This window comes from Dromaius novaehollandiae, chromosome 1 (genome assembly GCF_036370855.1).
Source record: "Dromaius novaehollandiae isolate bDroNov1 chromosome 1, bDroNov1.hap1, whole genome shotgun sequence".
Taxonomy (NCBI): Eukaryota; Metazoa; Chordata; class Aves; order Casuariiformes; family Dromaiidae; genus Dromaius; species Dromaius novaehollandiae.
The window spans coordinates 140870390-140888304 of NC_088098.1; the positions used below are offsets into that span (position 1 = coordinate 140870390).

At 35.2% G+C, this 17915-nt stretch overlaps 1 long non-coding RNA gene across 12 annotated transcripts in view; it reads right to left on the bottom strand.

Annotated features, from left to right (window-relative positions):
• LOC112989574 (uncharacterized) overlaps nt 1-17915 on the bottom strand; it is a 76061-nt gene that overhangs the window by 49346 nt on the left and 8800 nt on the right. For 6 of the 12 annotated variants that reach the window (XR_010385830.1, XR_010385824.1, XR_010385825.1 and 3 more), the window contains 7 exons: nt 13564-13633; nt 10782-10971; nt 9174-9262; nt 8743-8825; nt 8303-8383; nt 7235-7417; nt 5323-5452 (listed from right to left, as the gene is read on the bottom strand). This is a non-coding gene — a long non-coding RNA (uncharacterized LOC112989574). Of the gene's footprint in view, nt 1-2541; nt 2615-5322; nt 5453-7234; nt 7418-8302; nt 8384-8742; nt 8826-9173; nt 9263-10781; nt 10972-13563; nt 13634-17915 lie in introns of all 12 variants that reach the window. The other 6 variants (XR_010385822.1, XR_010385837.1, XR_010385831.1 and 3 more) reach the window with 6 other exon arrangements.

Here is a 17915-nt window from a genome sequence, read left to right on the forward strand (position 1 = left end):
ATGGAATTGCGTGATTATTACAAGAACTTTTTTCACTATCATATTTTGAAAAAGTAGAACATGACATATCCTCATACTTTTTAAAGACATAAGAATCCATCTCAAAGGATGACAATTAAAAACGGGACAGAGGAAATACATAGCGGAACAAGAAATATTTCACTTTTTGACTTTGGATCTGAATTATTAGTATTTTACTTTAGTAAGCATTCTCATTAATAGGTCTGCTAAAATTCTTTGTATGAAAGAATTTTGGGAAAAAAATAAAAAGGTTTAAAGTGAAAAATTAATACTTCCCTTTTATATTTCATAGGCAAACATTTCCAAGCTCAAATGATATGCTTTTCACTAAAATAAAGCCAAAACATTTTTGTTTTGGATCAATTAAAATATATACTTTTTTTGTCTCTCGTAGTGTCTGGATATCTGCCATATCACACTAAAAAAATTTCATGGACTTCTGGTTTCAGGATTGTAGTCCAGTCAAGTTTACAAAGTAGAAGCAAACTGGTCCTATTATAGTTATTAAACACTAGAATTAAGTATCTTGTCTGATACATTAAAGAAATGAGAAGGGAGAATAAGATTGAAGGATCAAACTAGCCTTGGCAGATGAAAGAAGAGGACAGAAAGGCAGGATGACAGAATTAAAAGTACCAAGTAGTTTGAAAATTCATCTGGATTTTTGATTAATTAAACACTGAACATCCAAGTCTTCATCTCCATTCCTTATTAATAAATCCATCAAAAACTGTACCTTCCTCAGAGACAGATGCAGAAGACTGACTTCTCTGCAACAACACTTATTTGCCAGGGCATACCACAGAATTTCCTGGATCACAAGACCTGGTTCTCAGCTCATGTGTAAGTAACAGCATGTGGCATGGAAGCCTTGTTTTCCATTCTAAGAAAACCAGAGCATGTGAAGCCTTTTTTTCCATTCTAAGAAAACCAGAGCATGTGTGAACTATAAGTTCCTTTCTCTATTATCATATATATGTGATCTGAGTTCCATATTAATGAAGAATATTAAGTAGGTCATTGACTGAGAAGTCTGTCAGAAAGCTGGACAATGCAACTGGAATAAAACCACTTCTCTGGATTCATTACTTTGGGTGAAATATTTTTATAATATGAATAGCTGTAGGATTCAAAAATAATTACTTCAAGTAATACAACTAAATCTTATTTTTATGTGTGTATGCTCTAGAAATCCAGTCTATGAGTTGGAACTGCCAAAATGTCTGCCTCCAGTCATCCGTAAGCTTTAACTCCTCTCTGAGGACTTCTGTTTTACTGAAAATTACATTTGAAATATGACACCATTCATGTAAATGTGTGACTGTTGAGCATCCTGTTTTTCTGAATACCCTTTGCCTAATCCATAACCACAAACTGACTGCATTCTTTTGTGGCTGTTCCTTACCATCTGAGGAAATAGTTGCAGTTTTTACTATATAATGTCAAGTCACAGACAGGCAAACATATTCATATTCACACCATGCCTGGCATAAGCCAGCTCTTACCTTGTGAAAAATTAAGTTTCACTAGTTGATACTAGCTGTCTCAATGTACAAAAAATCTTTAAATACAAGACAAATATTATACATTTTATGCCATTTAGTAAATTTTAATAATGTGTTTTGGAAATGTGATCATGACTTACTTAGGCCAATAAGGAACTATATATTCCAGGAAAGAGTAAAACATCATTTTTCTTCTATGAGGTAGCTACTGATATTTTTAAGAGGAAGGACTATATGCTTCTCATATTAAAGTCTGAAATCTCCTTGCAATATATGTGTTAACTTTCTGGCCACAAGTCGATTTTTCCTTTGCTGTGCAAGGGGCTGAAAGGAGGACTCACTACTATCCTGAAAAGTGTTTTTCCGAACAGCCTTTAAGATTTCCCGTAAGTGCTTTGTTTACACCTGATTCTCTTTCAGCCCTTTTGCCTCATGAAGCATCAAGGGAACTACGGAGTCAGGTGACTGGGCCTGCACCTGACTAGTACACTTCTGAAGCATTTCAACCACTCTGTACAATGCTAGAAGGCCATTTCAGCAGAGAATGCTCCTTCTTGGAGGAAAGGATCCTGCCGTGGAGAAGACTTATGTAGACCAAGGAATGGGTTAAAAGTGAACTGAAAGGGAGAGTAGAGAAAGGAATGAAGAAACTTTTATGGAGAAGGTTGGAATAATCTACTTATTCTTCTTTGACAGAAGGGAAATATGTCAGACTACGGGGCTTGGCTGCCTAGAGACATGAGTAATCAAAGCTCTGGAATCTGGGTTACTTTCTGTTGTGGTCTAAGATATCAGGGATTGGCTTGCCGTCAATATCTGTACTTCCTTCTGTCATCGGCACCTAACTACAAAATAGTGTCTTTCTCCAAGAGACTTGTAGCAACTATGTGTGTGACTCTCTTGCATGATTCACTTCCTTGATTCCACACCTGGCTTAAAGACTAGGACAAAGGATGAGCTTTATTTCTCATGAAATGACATGTCTTGTTCCTATCAGGCCTTAGGTAATTCTCACCCTTCCTCTTGCCAAATCCTCTGGATTCATCGCACATCGGTGAAACATGCTGAAGACCTCTTCTATTGCGATCCTACAAAAGTAACATGAGATCTTTCAGCAGAAATGCTCTCACTGTTCTAAGTGCTCCTTTTTTTAATGTTCTTCCCCTCTAGCCAAGATACTAGGCTACTTTGTAATATGCCAGATACTAGTCTTGTGGCTTCTGCCACCATCTAATGCAATACAGTTTAAGAAGGAAGTAAAAGAATCAGTTCTTTGTGGGCTGACTAGCTGAAGGCAAGCAAGTTCCCTATGAGAAGGAAATGTGCCTTGAATTCTCCCAAAAATGAAGAAAAGAAACAAGAGTTGTTAAATCTCTATCCCAGGAAGGTTATCTTTAGTATGTGGAAGACTGGCAGATCTAAAGATCTAATAGGATTGTGGGATTACCAGTGAGGTAGAGTGGTTATTTCAAAGTGCTGTGGGTAACAATCACTACAGAAAATCAGTGTTGTTCACTGTGGCTAATTGTTGGATCCTTGGCAATAGCAATAATAAGGAAAAACAAAAAACAACAGTGAGAGTCACATCTCAAGCTCATGTGAGACAGAAAAAAGGACAGCTTCTGGATTCAAGAGATTTTTCTGTGGGTTGCTACTAAAGACCCCTACTGCAAAGCACTGACAGTATTAACACTTTTTTGGCCATTGATCAGCTAACTCAAGGTTCAAAAATTTAACAAATTTTCCCCAAATTTGTCTTCTGATATTACTGTTCTAGGTATAGATCCTACTATAATAATATTGAGGAGTGACAGACTACTTTTCATTGGAGAATTAAATCTACAATTGTCTTTGTGCTAAAAATACATTAGTCAAATGCAATTACCACACCAGACTAGTGTGAAAAATGCACACGTTTGGATCTACATCAAATGACGAAGTATTTTATAGTTAACGAAGGACATTATGATTTTATAATGTTAGCTTTTGGATTCCTTTCACATTCAATAATAAAAGATTTAGTAAATCACTTACATCTTCCTGATTTGCAGCATATCTTTTAAATAGATATCACTCTAGCTTAAAGGATTTGAGCATTGAAGAATCTTGTCCGTAACTTACTACTATAAGTAAACACCATTTTTTTAAAAAAAGATGCATATTTTCTCTTTTCACTTTATTGTACTACATTTGCCTTGGTATGTCTTTCTCTAATGGAGGGCAAAGAGGTGAGCTGGAGGCCTCCAAAGTGATACAAAATGGAAATACTCTATGACAACAAATAGACTTGTATTTGTAATTTTCTATTCCATCATCCTTGTCCGTAAAGTTCTAAGTTTTGGGTCTTGTCATGTCCCCATGAACAAAGAAATAATTATCCTATTCACACAACACTTGTAAAGGGCTTCATATTGTGGTAAATGTGGAAAATGTATTTTAAGCCAAAGCTTCAAGTATGAATTCTTGAGATTCAACCTGAATGCCAGAGCCCTGACCTTTAACACCTCCAGACCAAAAGGGAAACTATAACAAATATGTGTCAAGAGGTGATGACTCTTCCCTCTGTCATCTAAAGAAACTTAGTGGTATCTGTTCCCTTCCAAGCATAAGCATTATTACATCAGTAACAAGTGAGGTCCAGATGAAGCAAGCAAATCTTTAACTAATTAGGAATTAAGCTGTTTCATATTGTTCACTATTTGGCTAGCTTTCATTTAGTGAATGCTATCAAAATCTCCCTCCTTCCTCTATTTTCTCATTTTGGAAATGGTACATAGATCAAAAATAGTCATAGAAACCTACTTTGATCATCATAATGTTTGCAGCTATGATACTTACCAGTTGCTCTGTTAAGCATTAAAAAAAAAAAATACATCTGCTTTCAGTCTAGAGGGCTCTTAATGGAATACGGATGACTAAGTGAAGAGGCACTTATACACAGAAGTACAGACTTGCCTGAACAAACTGGTGGGGCAATGTGTAGCTCTATAACTAGCTTTAAAAATGTGGAAGTTATGTCAGTTAAGAAATTTGTATAACTTAAGCACACATCTGAAACAGATAACATCACTGTTTTTGAGTGGATAACATATTTTCCTTTGGGTTATCTGAAGCTAGGCCATGCCGAACAGTAATACATCCCTGTTTTTTTTTTTTTTATAACAGTGTCAAAGAAAGAAGAAAATGGGTAAAAGCAAATCAATGTTTTCTTCTTTACAGTGCTATAAAAAGTGCTACCAAAAGTATGAAACACTAATGAAGAAAAAAATAGTAAGCAAATTCTAATGGCCTTTCATTCAGTTTTGACAAGGTAGAGATAGGGATCTGATGCAAGAAGAACATAAAGGTTATTGCAATTTATCAAGGAATAATCACAACATGCTGAACAGCAGGGACAAGGTGTCAAACCTTTCCTTTAAGATTGCAAAGAAGTAGCCAGCAAATCAATATAGTTTATAAGGAGTTTACAGATAAAATTAAATCCTGGAAATAAAAATGATCTCCCTTCAGTTAAGCCTCTAATTTATGATTATTCTACCATTTCTTTCATTTTCCCTCAGCATAACTGTGTCCAAACGAATTTGCAAGGAAGACTGACTCCATTTTGAAAGGATAACATCCTGCTACCATAAATCACACTACAACTAACACATATGTCATTATAATTTGACTGCTACTGTGAGAAGGGAGGAGAGACAGGAATTGGCATTTTAGGAGTGAAAGGGAGTAAAGTAAGCTGAAACTGCATAGAACTACAGTCAATCATGTAGTTACCACTATAGCTATATTACTATACCTATGGAGTATGTTTAGCCTCTTCATTGTGAGTGGTTAGTGAGTTCCTCTAATGATCTTTTTCCTCCCAGTGACAGCTCTCAAGTCCGGCCTTCCCTTTTTGCTGACAGTTGCAGCTTTCTTGTCAGCTTCTAAGGAGAAAGATTTCCCATAAGTAAGAAGCAAAGAGAATGGTTCACATAGTGTTGATGACATCTCTAACAGGCCATTTGATCACCATATTTGGCTTGCATACATAATCATATGTACACGTTTTAGCTATTTTAGGAGCTTTGTTCCATAATCCCAATGTTTACATCTGTAAGAATCCATTCCTTATCAGTGAAAAAGTTACATGAACTGGGTTACACACATTATAGGTTATAATGTCTGCAAAATCCTACTATAAACAATACGTAATGAAAGCTATATTTAATGAATTCTAGAAAGTGAGTTTTCCAACAGCACTCTCATATATGTACATAAGAATAACACCTTACCTAACTAGAACTGCTTGCCAACTGAGATGCGATTTCTCATTTCCTGTCTCTCTCTCTAGATAACTGTATATATAGTTATAGCTATAAAAAGTTATAGTGACAGAGAGAGATTCATAAGATCTACAGGCTAATTAGAATCATCACATTAGGGAAGATGTTTGAAATGTTATTAGTAGGTCACTTACAAACTCTTGATGAAATACTAAAGAAACTGTATCTTTTTTTGCTATATCCCATTTTAACAGCATCATCCCAATCATCCTCATCTATATCAGTAGGTGCAAGAATACTGAAGAGCGTCCTTCACAATGTAATTTAAATCCTCTTCCTAATGTTCCTTCAGAAACAGTGGAGAAAAAGTTCATTAATGTCTTCAATATACATCTATTGCTATTTTGTGGGGGGAGGGGGGGGAAGAGTCCAAATCTGATAGGCAAATATCATAAAATTTTATCAGACAAATTGGTTGAAAAGCCTTGCCAGCTTCCATTGCTCCCTTTCTTTGTATTGCAATGCCCCCTGCAGGTATAAAAGATCCTCTGTTTCTCTATAGTATTTTCTTTATCTCTCGGAGTGGAGCATTTTATCGGAGTTTCTAAAAACCCTGTTAATTGCAAAGTACTGTTTGAATCACATAACAGACATATAAAATAGAAAACAGAAGACAGAGGAAGAAGAGAGTTATATATGCTGTATCTTAGATCGAGAATACACATAAGACAGAACAAAGGACCTCACAGGGGTTAGTGAAAACTTGTGTCTCAGCCTATATTCTCAAAAGATTTAAACTGGAGGGGAATGAGATGGTACTCTACTTAAGTTTGAAACCAAAACTTCTGTCCTCAGTCTCAAATGAACTGCATCTTGTTATTATTTTTCTTAAATGGACAGAAGAGAAAAAGTATATAAAGTATCTCAGAATACTAGGTTTTGTGAACTACCTACCCCTGTTTAGGAGGATATCACCAATGTATGTTAAACATGAAGCTGGATCACTGACTTTAATTGATTAGCATTATATTTCAGAACAGACTTTGTCAAATAATGGATGCTCATCCCCCCTGATAGATTCAGATAGGGAACTATGGAACAGATGATCGAAAAAACTGAGGAGACAATGTCAACCTCTGAGACCGAGGTGGAGGCTTGAAGTCATCCAACATGGCATCATTACAGTGATTACATGGTCTCAGATCACTTGTCTATCCTAATCACACTGTTATAACTAGATAAATTGGGAGATTTGTGAAAATTGTTCAGACTAGCAGCTTGATGAAGTAAGCATGTCAAAAATGGGAAAGAGCAAGGAGATATCATGATTGCTGTTCATAGGTAATATTTGATTACGTTAGTTGAAGTGACATGTTTCCTACTGCATTAAACTCTGGAAACACATTAAGCTGAAGCTCCATGAAGTAATTACAACATAATCACACCAGAAAAGGCCAAGGTCGAAGTAAGAAGGAGTGGATCCAAGGGAAGGTTTCTTCATTTTTTGTGTGACACACGCAGTCTTCATGCAGGGACAAATACAGCTTCAAATGTATCCATCACACATATATGTAACACAGAGGAGGCAGTGCTTTCTCTTCCATCTCAGTCTGTAGGCATGGTTCCCTGCACCCAAAAATGTGAAATGTGATATCTAAAAACTACTAAACTGATGTCTTTATGCAATAACCTGTCCTACCAATGAAAATGCTTCTATATAGTTGCGACAGTAAATTAAGAGGATGGTGATTCAGCTGCATGAAGCTATGTAAATATATGATAGATTACAGAAGTAAATAAACAATGTTTCAATGTAGTTTTATATTTATGAACAATTTCTGCTAATTTTAAATTGACTTGCTCTTCAGCACCCTATCACCATTTTGGAGGAGGAGAAGAGAGCTCTAAGGCTTTGATCATAAACTTTTTCCTTCAATTACATAAACAACTATTGTAGCTGGTTAATTAGTAGTGACTGATCAAGTAGGTCAAGTGCTATTTTTTTACCCGTTAGACATAAATTCAAGGCTTCCAAGCAAGTGAATTGGAAATACAGTGGGCTTATGAAATTAGACCATAGAATCTCATTAAACAAACATCAGTAAGCAGATTTAGCTCAATCTCTGATTTAGTAGTCTCAGTTCATGAATTGAGGGGCAACAGTGCAGACAACGGTGGGCAAGAAATATCTCTATGGAGATATATAGACAGATACATGTAGACACACATACATGCATGCACATATATATGGAAATGTTTTACAGTTCTGAACTATTTAATACCTGCACTAGGCTTTATTTCTACCTTGAAAATCAAAAAAAAAAAAAAAAAAAAAGGTCCATGTAGAATATGATTCATCTTAACCCTGCCAACAATTACAGATTCATTCAGGTTGTATACTTTAGAAAAAGGACAGCATAAGGCTTAGGATGGGGCAATTGCCACATGCGAGTACTTCTCTAAATTCTAGCTTCTTCTAGGATGTCTTGTTTCATCTGCTTTTCTACTCACCTTTCTTTTACTTCTGTGTTTCCTCCTTTCCTTTCAGATGTCTTGTTGAATCACCACTGCAGATACTTTTTCTTCTTAGCACTAATGGAGAGGTGTTGTTAATTTATCAGCAGATATCTACCGCTATGAAGGCACTACTTGAGATTTCTGATTCCATGTTTAGTTTTTAGAAGTGGTCAGTAAAAAAACATTATTTATTAAAACTGAAAGACTTAAGGTCTTAACTTAAGAAGGCAATGAGGACATTATTAGATCAACATTTTTCTCTAGGCAGAATATTTTAAATATTATTATAAAGCCTCTACAAATGCTTGGTCAATCTAACTCAATAGTTTTCTCATTGCTCTGTCCTTCATTAAGGTACTACATAAAGAAATGGCCATTTCCTACATATTTCTAGTATCCAAGGTTTTGTTGTGTCTTGGGATTAAATGGCATACCTTGTTTCTTTTTTGCAGTTCTCGCACATTGGATGCCAGCAAAAGGCTCATTTGGATTCAGTTTCCAGTGTGGGTAAATCCACCTAGTTAATTAATTTAATATATATCACTTAGAAAGTGATTTTTTCATTCAAATCCTAAGCATCACAATTAAATAAAATATTTAAAGCAATGAATCATTTGCTAAGCAAATACAGAAGGTTAAATCAAAACACATTTTTGCTGGACAAATATTTGGAAAGTATTGGCATATTAGGCTGTAGACTTGGTTTAACAACCATGTCTCATCTTATGCATTCTTACACAAGAATATAAAACCACAATAAAGAAAATCACAAGTACATTAATTTTAGAGGGAAATGTAAAGGCTGCCCAACTATTCTTTCTGTTCAGGGCTGAAGAGACACAGGCCTTCAGCAAGCAAAACTTACTTTAACGCTTGTGATTCATGCCACTAAGTTTGATTCTTCTTATTGAACTTCTTTAGATACTTTGTTCAGATGAAGACCATGCTAGATATCTGAAAGGAAGGTATCTAGTCTAAGTTATTGCTCAAGGCTCCCTTTACAGTGAGTGGGAGAGAAATCTAGGATGGGATGGTGCAACCCATCATGTGATAGATATCCAAAGAGCAATGGTATCAATTGTCACCTGCAGAGGTCTATCTCCTCCCCCAAGAAAAACAGTCCAGTAAGGTACATAATAAATAACAAGCATGAATGAAGAGAATGTATAAATGCAATTAGGTATACACAGCCTTCAGTGTTAAAAAAAAAAAAATCACTGAATAATCAGAATTAACGGATGAACGATGGATGCATGGAAGGGATTATACTGGATCCGTAATAGTTCCATGACACTAAGAGGACAATGGATCATTATTCATACACAAAGCAGTTAAAATAGTTATCTCAGAAATGACAGCATACAAACATGCATACACTTTTGCTTATGGAATTACTAATAGCAAAATAAAAGGGAATATATTATACTGAAAATTCTTAACCCATTGAAACATACTGCAGTTATATTTATTTAAATATGACAAAAGGAATCATAGTGTCGGATCAGGATAGCATCATCATTTTAACTTCTGTCTCTGGAACAGGGAGCAGCTCATTCTGAAACTTTTTTTTTTTTTTTGGTGGGTCAGAAAGGTTCCCAGCTGCCACTGCAGCCGCATGAAAAAAAGTGCCACAATGAGGCAGCTCTTGGAAATGAGTGACTGAGGAAATAAGAAAAAGTGAAAGAGGGCTATGCTTTTCAACAGCAGTGCAGATCTACACTAGTTTTAAGGCAATTTCTAATCTTTCGCTTCAGGTTGCAGGGAACTAGATCCAGAGAAACAGAAGTCTTCCCCCCCCCCCCCCCCCCGTAAGTTGTTAGTTATTTGTCTTCAGTTTCTGAATAATTCTGTATATTACTGAAAGTATTCAGAAACTGAGGACAAATAACTAACAACTTATGAAAAAAAAAAAAAGACTGAAAGCAAAAGAACAAAAAATTCACCCTAGATGAATAACCTTCTATTATCAATGAATAAAAATGGATCAGAGGTGATGTTCGAGTTCAGCGACTACACAGCATTAACCACAGCACTAATATGTTGCCTTAATCCTGGAAGTCTTTGAAATTAAATGCTTTAAAGTATATGTGGGTGAAAGTGAAATAGCTTTCCTGTGCAGAATTGATAATATCCGGGTCAATTGTAGCCTGAGATCATGACCACTTTTGGATCATAAACACTTGTTTAAGATTCTTGATGCTATGAATAAAGCTCCAGTTGAATTTCATTGTGTCTAATTTTCCTAACAGTCAAAAGATGATGGCTGTGTTTCAGAAAGAAGAATTGTAGCAAACAAAATTAGTGACTTTACTCTCAGATGCTTGAGTCATGGTGTGTCTGCTTTCAGATCTATTTCTCTGCTGGTACAGAAAAAATATAGCCCATCTCCTTTTCAAGGACAGCCAAAAGCTAGCTCTATATTCATATCTTATGCTAACCTCTGCTTCTACTCTGTTAAACATATATGACTTACATGATACTTGATGCTCAAAGATGAGAGAATAAGGTGAACGGGCAGCAACAAAGGGCACTAATATGCGATCTGCACCAAGTTCTATAAAGTTCTAATGCCTTTCAGAAAAGCATTAGAAAATGTTTCATTCAAAGTCGTATGTGCTGATTTCTTGCTTACAAACAGCTCAAAGGTTGCATTGTCCCATCAGCTGAAAGAGAAAACAAACCCACATTTCTGAATTTGTAATAAACCTAACAAAAAAAAAATGCAGCACTTGGTATTCTGCTTCTCACACATCCTCCTAAAGCAAGCATGAAAAATTTGTTGGAATTCAGTCTAAATGCATGTGCCTGTCCTTTCTGGATGAAAGTGCTGAAAATTAATCAACCACTTAAATTGTCATTCTGGCTTTATTAAATATCAAGTATCAAGCCTAGGCAGCTCAAAGATAATAATTAGCATAAGTAGGATTCAGCTTCTAGGGTGATCAGAGTGCCCTGGAATTATGTACTGAATTAATTTCTTACAAATTAGACATCTAGTTCCACAATATCATTTTCTGAGCTTAATTTAAAATTTGATCATGTATTTTCATTCAAATGATGAAAGCAGAGAAAACTGGAACTTCAGTAAAGGTTATACACAGATCTACACTTGTAGAATATCACGTAATATAGGCCCTTAGGGCTATAGGCCTATAGGTCATATTTCTAAAACAAAATGGCATCCCTTCCTACAACAGTAGAAGATCCAAGTTACTATAGTCTCATAAGTGTGTCATACATACCCAGATCAATTTCTGATATTAAAGAGTGAAGTCTAACTTTTGTTATTTCTGCTGTTATTTGGCCTTATTATTAAGGGGATATTTTTTAGATAGATACAGATTAAATGTTAGTAACTGAATCCTAATTCTGTTCTGCTTTGAAGTTTAGTTTGAATTTCTCTTATAAAATTACAATATCATGAAAGATTTTTAATTCTAAATCAAAGAAATCAGACAGGTAGATATCAGTTGTACAGAAAAGATAAATATAACTGGAGATATGCAAACCCACAATCACATACATTTATCCCAAGAATATTACCACACAGTTTGAACTATTCTGGGAGCAGACTAAGATTATAGATGTTTTTCCAGTTTAAGAATATTTACACCTCACAGTTTCAGCCAAGCACCTGTAAAACTGCATAATTACATCATCTTGCATGACTCCTAATTACAAGACAAGAATGATTTCCTCCTGGATTCACCTGATTTGAGAGCATAAATATCCAGAAACTGTCAAAATATAATGTCAGTCTTCATTTAAAATACAATAAACCAGACTCTAAAGGATGATAAGCAAAATACTTTTGTAGTAAGAATGCCTAAAGTAAAAAGTACTAAAATTGCTTTTAGTAAAAAGAAAGTAACGTGAAAAAGGAGATGATTTGTGCCCTAAATAGTTTCAAGAATCTCACAGATTTTTGCCAAATGAAGCTAAGCTCTTGTAGCACAAGGTTTATATGGCCACGCTGTGGATTTACAGCATTTTACTATCTGATATCTTGCACTTCAAAAACTCCCTGTTGCATGCATATTATCTGAACACAGACTCAGATAATTAAAGATTCCTGAATTTAAAAAGCTAGGCAAGTTAGTAAACAGGTGAGAATATGGTCCAAATATGGATCGAGACAACTATGGAATTATCAACAAACAGCAAATGAAAAATTTATTAGCTTTTAGAGTTTGCTCTAACACCTATCAAAACTTCAGTTGGTGTACACACTGATTTAAACAGAGCAGCACCAGAGCCTCCACCCATGAAGGTCCCATCCAGGTAACAACCATACAAGTGTAGTCTTCATTTCTTCTGTGATGACAGGTTTGCCCTGTGACATAGTGAGGTTGTAAGGGCAAAGAACTATTTTTGCCCCCATATTCTTTTAGTCCAGTTATTGCTTCTGAAACCATTAGAACAAATTCAATGGAACTGTTTTTCTTCTGAGGTTTATACATTACTCATGTAAAAGTGCATAGAATTTTACTGCATATGCTACCATTCCAAGGCTACAGTTGTATTATTTATCAAATAAACTGAATTTTATATTGTACTAGGAAGCGGAATGCTTCAAAGAGCCTTCAGTATGTATTTGAAGGCTGAGTACCCATTAAAATATCCTAAAATGTACTTTCTCCTGCCAGCTGTACTGACTTATCAAGAGGAAATGAAGTACAACTCCCATCCTCCTCAGGTTCTGTTGGAAACCCCATCCAGTCAGAGAGAAGCAGAAGTAGCTTATCTTGTAGACTCAAGAGCTACTTTTTCACCTGTTCCTTACATGAAAGAGGCAATTAAACAAAAGTTGCTTACATCACTCCTTTAAAAATATGTAAAAAATGTATTCTTACGTTCACATACGTTCACATAGTGCCCCCCCAACATGTTCATCAGGGGTTCTAACACTTTTCATGAGCATTTTGTAAGCCTCTTTCTTTACCTGTAACTGGGTTTTCTCATGAGGATCATGATCATGAAGATTTTCAGGTATTTTAGAACTAGCAAGAGTTATTTGTTCACAACACAATAGTGATAAAAGATAGATTTTTGTTTTGTCACTAATGCTTCCAGCAAGGAGAAATGCTGTCCTGTATGGACAAAGAAAATGGTTGAAATAAAATATTTCTACTGAAAGAGTTAGTTTCATGTTAATTTTACTATCTGAATTCATGAGATGCTTTTAATAGTTCACTGTCATATCATTCAAAAAGCAATTGCCATCCATTTCTCTAATGATGATTCCAGAAACCTACCTGCACTTTCTCTTTAGCATTGTTCCAGTTCAACAAATGTTCAGAAAAAATCCATTCACTGATTTGTAAACTGCAAATGAAAGTATTTAAAATGTGATTTTTACCAGTTAATGAATTTACTGAATATTTAGGGAATTTTTTTGGTCATGATCAAAACCAATAAGAAGTACCATAAAATACTGTTCTGAAAAAAAAGATCAGCTCTGGAAAGTTACCATTATACTAGTGTATTTCATTTGTGGTTGCCAAAGTTGGAAAACCTGTAACAAAAATTTAGTAAAAACGATTGCTTGGGAATTAGATTAGTATCAAATATGAAAACATATTAAAAAAGTGAGTGAGCGCCAGTAACTCAGAGCAGAATACCACAATATTAAACCATATTCAGATACCACACACTTATAACATATTGATGCCAAAAGTAGTCATGCACCATTTCCAGCATTTAAAAGTTGTTATAAAATACCAAACTATACTGAAAGCACTGTGATATTTTTAAGTGTGGTTTGTACAGAGAGAAATATTTTTAGTATGAATTTCACTGTAAGGCTGTATGAATTCCTGTACTGTGAAATTATTTTGTTACTCCAAAACTGCTCTTGTCTCCCAAAGGCTTCCCAGAAGTGACAAACCCTGTCATAGCATGGGGAGTTTGGGCTGAGAAGTGAGAACTCATTGCTCATGGGATTTCTAGTTAGGATTTCTGAGAACCAGAGTCAAGGAATCATTTGATGGCTGTTTTTGCTGTTTGCTGCTGCATCTAGCCTACAGTTAGAGAAACTTCACCCTTTCCCTCCTCTACAGTAGAAGATATGATAAGTTTTTTTATGAACTGAGAGGCTTGTGCAAAGGTTTCTGAGGACAGACAGTAGGAGAATGGAACCAGACTGGATTGCCTTACAAGCAGGTAGGAATTTTTCAACTTTATTTTTTCTTTTAATGAATCAAGTTACCTACAGCAGCAAAATTGCCATCATACAAAGACTTATTTAGAAAAAAATCTCAGGTCCAGGATGGCATTTCTGGTAGAAGACTAGGCCTTTCCCAGAATAGTCACTGACTTCACATTTAGACAATGGTCTTAATTCCAAACCCTGCTTGGCCTCATCTGGAACAGATTTCAGCTCAGATGAGCTCTGCCTCAGCTAAAAACGTTCATCATTTAGCTATATGGGCATATTTCCACAGTTTCTGAGAGAGGTAAGCTATTTAAATGCCACTACAATTTAATTTGTGAATAAAGAAGAAAAATGTTAGGGAGATGGGATGCAATATGACTAAACAGGAATTTTTATTTCTAGAATTTGCATCTTAGAAATATTTAGAAAACCCTAGCACTAAAAACATAAGTTAATTGACGTAAGCAGAGTGTGTCTTAATCCTTTTCACACAGGTCTTATTTAAACTGTTATAGCTTCAACCTCCCTATACTCCACACTAGTAAGATTTCCACCTGTCCTATTGATTTCTCTGACAGCTGCATATCCTTGAAAACTCAGCTTTTATTATTTCAGAATATCTTAAATTAGCCAGATTATAGTATTATTGCATAGCATTTCATCAAAAAAAAAAAAAACCAAAAAAACCTGCTTTATCAGGTTAAAATCTTGATCTCTTGACAGATAATGCTATCAGAAAAATCCCACTCTGTTCACCTTTACTTCTCAGAAAGATTCAGTGGACCTGTCAGAAAAGGTTGCTATAGCAGTCACATTTCTCAAAGACACAGAAACTGGCAGATTTGATTTTCCAGTTTTTCAAGTCATCAGACAGTTTAAAGTAAACATTACTAAACTGCTGATATTTCACAAACCTTCCTGTCAGGCATCAGTTCCTCACTAAATTCCCTTGACTCTGCTAACTGTTATCATTATTTTGTAGTCATAGCTGGAAAGGGGAAGGCATACACAAAATATTTGGCACATGAATTTCGTGCAAGCTGCTTTGAAGGACTGAAAAGTTACACCTATTTTTGCCTCCTTTTCTGTTTGTTGCATTAATGTATCATATTTATACAGAAGTATCAATTACAACATCTCCAGGTCATTCACACACACACTTACTGTAAAAGTGCAGTGTTTATATCAGACTGGTGGTAGCATCCTAAGAAAGGAAAGCTTCTGCAAATTAATCATATTTATAGCTTCACTCTACTTCTATCTTAGATGAGAGCAGAGGTTAAATATGACTTTGATACACTACAGTCATTTAGAAAGAGCTTGAATTAGCAAATGTTGTTTAATAGCTTTTAAGTATTGCTGCAAGGAATCTTTACAATAACATCTTTTGCTCATTTTACAGTGTTGGAGATGATTTTAGCTTGTAAAGTAGTTTAACAAAACAAAACAAAAAAACCCTCAAGACATATTTTATATATAGACACATATTCTTCCATAACAGTTTTGTGCCAATCTACAGATTAACCCCAATGGTATTAAACTGGGAATGATGTTGACTTCTTATGATGCCACAGGGCAGCAGAATAAGATACAGCAAGATACAGTGCACATTCCTATTCTTAATGAAACTGAAAACTATTCATGCACTCTTCCCTATCACAAAAAACCTTATCATAAGGTATACCTTATACATGAGCATGAGCAATTGCAAAATGAACAATACTGATGGTTTATTTGACGATCCCTGTGCTTGGACTTTGTAATGTTCACACAACTTTTGTACAAAACTCACCAGCATCTCTGACCCTGAACATTTTTTAGCAACTACATTTTCCATAATTACTTTCTGATGAGCTATAATATTCCAGGAAGTATTTGAAAATATGTTGATTTTTTTTCTTTTCTTTCTATCCTAATTGTTGTATTGTATAAATATCTTGTTTAATTGCAGTTTAGCAATAAACTGCCATTTCATAATTTTAATGGTCAAAGATATGCATTATGAACAATGTTTCTTCCTCAGAACTCAAAGGCTAGACTCGAAATCTCTTTAAACAAACAACAAATTATGGAGTACAGATCTAATCATTCACTGACAGATATAGTACTTAATCAAAGTGATTTTGTGGCAGGGATTTTTAGCATTGCCTAAGATTTTCATTGCGTAGGTAAAAAGGGAGATTCTCCTACATTTCAAAGATTTTTGAAAATCACATTCCATTTTTACACTAAGATGTATGGAGAGCTCACATACATAATTAAGACACTTGGTTAGCAGAGGTATGAAGAATTTTCAAAAAGAAAAATAAAGATATCTAGGATAGCTAGATTCCATAAGTAGAATGTTCATTTTTTGGCGATAAACCTGACAGCACAGCTGAATGAGATTTAGATGGCATATGAAACATGAATCCCATACCAGATTGTTACAACATTGTGAATTTTTATTCAGTGAGACCAATACCGGATGAAGACTTTTAAATTGTTATGACAATGCCAGTAGGTAGCTTGCTTACCAGCCTAAACAAACTGGTTAGAAATCAACAGCACATCTACAAATTTCCTTCATTCTTTTGGATATGTTGCTTCAGAAATAGCATAGAAGCCTTTTACCTTAGCCTGAATGTACTGCTATTCTTACATTGCAGGTCAGTAGAGCTAAAGTACAACTCAGAAGAGACAGATGCAATAGTTAATGAAATAATTCAATATCAAATGTGGCAAAACAGATCAAAATATGAACAGGAATCCGGATCATTTTGTCTTCTGTCTCCTCCTGAGCACAGAATCTCCCATTCAGTCTTACCAAGCCTTTTCCTACTACCTCGCTCAGCACATTTTCTCTTGCTTTGCACTGAACTTGCCATAATTCCTTGCAAAAAGTTTATTTTTAGATACAAGAAGGATGTTTTGTCAGGGTGAATGAACAAACTAACTTTGTCCTCTCAGTTGAGTATGTCTTGCCCACTAAAGGAGACATTGAAGTTAAATGTCAGTGATGATCCAGTTATATAATATGGATGCATAGTGTGCAGAAATCATTTTCTTTTGAGGTATGTTACCTGGTGAAGGACAGGACAAGTCACTCCGGTCTCTACATACCCCTGGTGAGCACTTTGAGACCATGATGATCTATCACACACTGCCTGAATTGAAGGAGAGCGCTATGTTTTTACAAGGAGGGAAGGCAAATAGGTCATATGGCGATCAAAAGTGGCCTGAAAAAGCTCAAGTGATTATTTATGTCCTTATTGAGAGTGTTTTTTCTCAGTATTTTTTTTTTTTTTTACAAAGATCAGTATTTCTGTCCAAGTACAGGATTCAAAGTCTTAAGTATTCTTTTTACCTCTCCATTCAAAGAAACACAAAACAAAGATGAAAATTCTTTTTGATATTTTGAGGGCTCCATTTTAACCTCCAAACAGTTTGGGTCTACAAACTCAATTATGACCA